Source organism: Fringilla coelebs, assembly GCF_963513975.1.
Source record: "Fringilla coelebs genome assembly, chromosome: 14".
Taxonomy (NCBI): Eukaryota; Metazoa; Chordata; class Aves; order Passeriformes; family Fringillidae; genus Fringilla; species Fringilla coelebs.
The window spans coordinates 2,533,614-2,539,313 of NC_140040.1; positions in this window are offsets into that span (position 1 = coordinate 2,533,614).

Here is a 5,700-nt window from a genome sequence, read left to right on the forward strand (position 1 = left end):
GGTGAGTTGCTACTGCCATACACCAGGGAAAAAGGCTCCTAAACACACCCCAGCAAGCCCAGACCCTTTTGCTCTGGATTCATCCCAAATTTAAAATGGAAACCGGGAGCAACCCAGATCCAAAACCTCTCTCTGTATCAGCTTTCCTCAGCCCCACGACACGAAAACACAGCTAACAAAGATCTTTTGAGGGCAGCAGATGGAGTTTGAACCTTGGAGCCAAGTCCAGCCCCAATCTTAATGAGGTCTAGAGGAGGTTTACCTCAGTTTGAGACTCATAACGGGGTCTTTCATGTGCCTGCGTGTCTGGGTATACACAGGCACACCGAGCTCATCCCTGGAAAAACTCCCTGGGTATCTGAGATCACAAAATAACCTCACCTCACTCTTCCCCTGGGAACACTTCAAACGCTGAGGGAAGGACATTTATTGACCCAGGGCAAACCACGGGGTGACCGCCGCGGGTCCCCGCGTGCGAGAACAGCGGCGGCGTTTGTTGCCTCTCTGGTTTGCAGGAGACTTTTGGGGGTGAAAGGAGTTTAAAAGGACATGAATCCCTTAAAAATGAGCTCAAAATATGCCAGGCATGATCTGAAGGAAGTTGGAGGTGTGTGGCTGGTAGCTGGATCTGATTAATGCGTAGCCAGGAGGAGACAGCCGCGAGGAAATGGGGTAAATGGTCTTCAGCTGGAACAAGCAGAGCCAGCACGCTCACCAGCTTCCTCTGGACATGGGATGTGGTTTTCAGGGATGCTGTTGGAGACCCAGTGTCCTTTGCTTCAGCTTTTAATGCACATTCCTTCACACAGAATTAAAAAATCCCTGTATTCCCAGTGTTTTAGTGTTAACCAGAAGGAAGCGGGGCGGCACAGGTTTGTCTTTGTCGCAGTGTGGAATGGAGACCTTGGGGTTGAAACATTTGTCCTCAGGTGCCCTGGAGATGCCCAGAGCTGCCAGAGGAAGGGGGATTTAACACAATTCCCAGGCTGCTTCGTCTCCACTGCAGGAACACCCAGGGGAAAAGGCAGCTTGGCTGGGAAATCTCAAGAACCTGTAACCTGCTGCTGTGTCCTGTCCTCAGCCATGCCCACAGAGGATGTCTGAGTGCTGCAGGTTCCTTTTTTACTGTCCTTTTTTACTTTCCCAGCCCATGAGGGATGAGCACCCAATGTAATCCAAGGTCAGCACATTTGGGATCGAGCCCTGTGTCCATCAGGGGATGTCAGAACAACGCTGAGGCAAGAGACAAATACAGGACCAGGCAACCACAGCAATCAGATCTATGGAAATGAGGCAAAAAAAAGGAAAAACACACTGATAATATTTTTTCCATAATTTTTATCAGGCTTTTCTTTTAATTTTTGGGCATTGGGATGATTCCTCTTACCCATTCAGCTGAAATTCAGTGTTTTGCCTGGAAAGCAAAACCAGTGGAGAATAGGAGAGAAGCTAATTTTGTTATAAAAATAATCTTTTATCTGTGCTCGACAGCAATATTTATTCAGGAAGGGTACACAGACAGCAGGAGGTCAGCACTCCCACTGCTTGGCTCAAAGGCTCTTTATTTTGTTTTATTTCTCCTTTTCTTTTTTTTTTTTTTTTTGACAATTCGTTCCCATAGATATTTATTTTTCCTGAAAAGCCTTGAGCTGATTTCACCCATCTCAATTCAAACCAATAAACTCACAGTGGCTCCTTGGGTTGGGTGCTTTAGGTCACAATTTGGGCTCGTGCTTGATGGTCCCACACTGACCTATCTCCACAAATAACCTCCCTGTGCCTTTCCACAACAAACAGACTTTATTCCCTCAATTTGAGCTCCTGGAATTTGTGGCTGCTGTTGTACTCATTTTCCTTGAACTAAAACCTGAGAACTTGGTGAGATGTTGCAACTCTTTTTTAAAATTTTATTTTTAATGCACAGCAATATTTTTTACGCTTCTCCTTTTCCCCATTCCAGTCCTGGGAGGCGTTGGTGCCTCCTCCAGCAACTCTCCAAACACTCTACAAAACACATCAGTTAAGAGCAACCTTTCTGTCAGCACAGAGATGCCAAAACCTAAACAGAATTTGTCATCTCGTTAAGAAGGAAGAGAATTTGGTGTTGCTCCATTCCCTTGACGCAGCTTCAGGATGCTCCTCTTGCTGGGTGACGGGGAGGAGCAGGAGGAGACGAGATTTAAGGAGAAAAAATTGGGTTGAAAACCCGAGAAAATCCTTCTGATTCAGGTGAACAGCTCTAAAATTGAAGGCTGTGCTTTTTTTTAATAAAATACTGCCTGGGCTCTGATGAAACATGGATCTGTCAGTGGAGGAACTAAAGGAGGATGTTATTCCAATGTTCGCTGTCTCTTTCTATCCATTTTCATCCCACGTCGTGATAGAAGGCTTTAAAAAGCCTTTAAGCACCTGTAATAACATTCACCTTTTCATCAAAATCTCCTTGGAGCATAAGAAATTATGTTTATTTAAATTTTGCAACGGGCTAACGATAAAGTCCCGTCTCTATTTTCCTGCTTCTGTGATTTGCACATGAAAAGCTTTAGCGGGGCTGGGTTTGGTTTAGGCTCCCCTCTCCTTCCTAAAACCACTTTATTAGCGGGAAGGCAGCCTCCCCTCAGACTGGAGCGATGTGCTCCACAAAACGCTGCTAAATACACCAAAAGAACTTAATTTTGGTTTTATTTTGTTCCAGTTAACCCAGGCAATGCAGGACAACTCCCACCTCCCGGCAAAGATAACACTCCAATATTTTTTTTTAACTCTTTCCACAGTGGTTCAGATGCAGCAAATTTTGCTTGTAGAAGGAAAACAAATCCCTGGAAGATTCACCAACCAGGAAAGCAGAAATACAACCACTTTAATTCCTCGTTTAGGTGGTTTGTTATTTGGTTTTTTGTTTGCCTCGCTGTGCTGCAAAGAACACCTCGCTTTGCTGATGGAACACGCCTTGAGCGCTGCTCGGTTGTGTCAGCAGAGAAAGGGGGAGTGAGAAGAAGGAGGAAAAGATCTGAGTTTGACAGACTTAATCTGAGCCCTGCTGAAAGACGGGGCTGGCTGAGCGCGCCCCATCCGTCACCATCTTCTCGCCTTTCAAACCTCCACGGGGGTGTTCCCTCCTCCAGTCCCTCCTGCACCGAGGGACATGCTCTGCTGAGCCTCCAGCCCTTCCTGGCTCTACCCCACTGCCCCAGGCGGGCACCAAGGCTCTCCTGTGCTCTAGAAAATTCGGATAAAATCCCATATTTTCTTCCTTTTGGAGCAGGACAGCCCCGATCCCCCAGAGCAGCTCCAAGCAAGGCTTTTCCCTCACACAGGGGTGATTTTTGTGAGTGCCAGAGGCTGAGCAGCCCTTGGATTTCCCTCAGCTGAGCCTGCCAGGGTGGTGGGGCAGAGGAGACGTTGGAGATGGCTGGAGACAGACGGCGACAGTGGGAGGAAGCGCTCAGTTGACATTAGCGCGATGGGAACAACAACAATCCCGGCTGCTGTCATGTTTTGTTTTGTCTTGGAGGCACCACGGTGCTGGAGAGCTCTGCAGAGGGGGCTGAGGAGCCTGGAGATGTTTTGCAGATGTTTAAAGGGGGACCCCTGGCACCCAGAGGAGGAGCCTGGCAGGACACAGGGAGGTCCCGATTGGAATTGCGAGGCAGGGATGGAGGGGGGATCGCGGCAGGTCCAGAGGCTAGGACTTAAATCTGAGGGACAGAGGAGGGCAGGGTGGGGATGGGCTGCGAGGTGAGGACAGGGAGGGGACACCCAGTGCCACAGAGAAGGGCCAGAGCAGGAGCTGCACGCAGAATGGAGATGTAGCCAAAGGGGCAAGCCGGGAAAACATCCTTGACAGAGATATCCTGGAGCTGGAGCAGCTGGAAGGGCAGGGATACTCCCTGAGCAGGGATGAGAGCCTTGCACAACTTCTAAAGGTGTCTGACCAGAGAGCCTTGTGCCTGAGCTCATATGTTGGCTTCAAACTGAAAGAGAGCAGGTTTAGATTGGATTTTGGGAAGAAATTCCTCCCTGTGAGGGGGGTGAGGCTGTGGCACAGGTTGGAGAAGCTGTGGCTGCCCCTGGGTCCCTGGGAGTGTCCAAGGCTGGGTTGGACATTGGGGCTTGGGGCACCCTGGGATAGGGAAGATGTCCTTGTCCATGGGGTCGCGCTGGGTGGGCCTTAGGGTCCTTTCCAACCCAAACCATTCCATGGACAAAGAGACACGTGAGCATTTTCAGGAATTCTTTGTGGAAATGGATATATTTACCTCCCCATAATTCATTCTGGGATCACTGTGTGAGCAGGCATCGGGGAAACAAACCCATTTTTTAGGTTTGCCTCCTCCCTCTACGCAGACATTTTGGGTTTTTTGAGTTTTCTTCAGGCTTAACCTCCCTCTTTCATCACCATTTTGCCTGCTCCCCACAAAGCACCCAACTGGGAGCCATCAGAACCACGAGGATGGAAAACTGCGGAGGAAAGGCCGTTGAAACAAATTCATCTGCAGCTTCTGGCTCTTTTTGTGGCTGAACAAAAGGTTGTCAGCACACAGGGAGTATTGATATTTCCAGTGGGAAAATCTGGATTTAGAAAAAGAAAATTGCCGGTTGCATTATTACTGTTATTACTATTATTGTTGCCAATATTAATAACATTAGTATAATAATTATCATTATGGCTTTACCATATCATTACTGGTTTTCATTACGATTATGATTATAATTTTGATTATTTTTATTATTATTGTAATTATTAGTGTTACGCTTTGCTCTGCTTTGGTTGCTTTGCTCTCACCGGTCCCAGAAACTTTCTCCTTTAAGATTTCTCCTACAATCCCTGGAAATCCCTGAGGACTGGGAACCAGGACGAGCTGGTGGGGCCATACCTCGTTTTCCTGAGCATGTCACCAAACCCTTCCCAGGAAACGGTGATTGTAACCGAGCCCTCCAGCAAAATTTCACAGGGCTTTCTTCCCCAGCAGGATAAAATTAGCCCAGCTCTCCCGAGATGACAGCTAAGAACTCCAGCTTCCCTCAGATGACCTCAATGGAGTCATTTGTTGCTTAAATGACAGACAAACGCAGTAATTAGGTCTATTTAGTAAAGGGGAGGTGAAAGGTCAAACTACTGGGCAAACTGTCTCCAGTGCTTGACTTGGGGACCACGCCGGGGCCGTGCGGGAGGTGATGTTTGTACAACAACCTGACACGGGCAGCAGCAGGTCCCTGCTCGGCCCCCGGGGCTGCCAGGCGTGTCCCGAGCCTGAAATCCCCTCTTTCTGCTCCTAAACCCCTGGGCTGGCTCCTTTGTGTCCCAAGGGATTCGAGGCAGAGGAAGGAAGAGCTGAGGAAAAGACGGGCGGCTGTGTTACGGGTTTGGGGTGGGCTGGGAGGTGTGGGATGAGTTCAGTGGGAAATCACCAACATTCCCCACGTCATTTCCCTCTTTCTCCCTGGCAATGCTCCCTTCTGTCCTCTTTGTTTGTTTCCTGAACTTGGTTGTGTTTTGTGTCGCCAACCCAACGTAGACAAGCCACACCTGGACTTTTCTCTGCTGTTTTTTGGTTCAGATGCCGCAGAACGGAGGCTGAACATCATTCCTGCATGAGAGCATTGCTTGCCATGCACCCCAAATCTCCAGGAGATCCCTGAACTGAAATGTTTAGCAGAGGAGCCTGGTTTTGGCAGCTGAGCTCCTGCTGGCTGCCC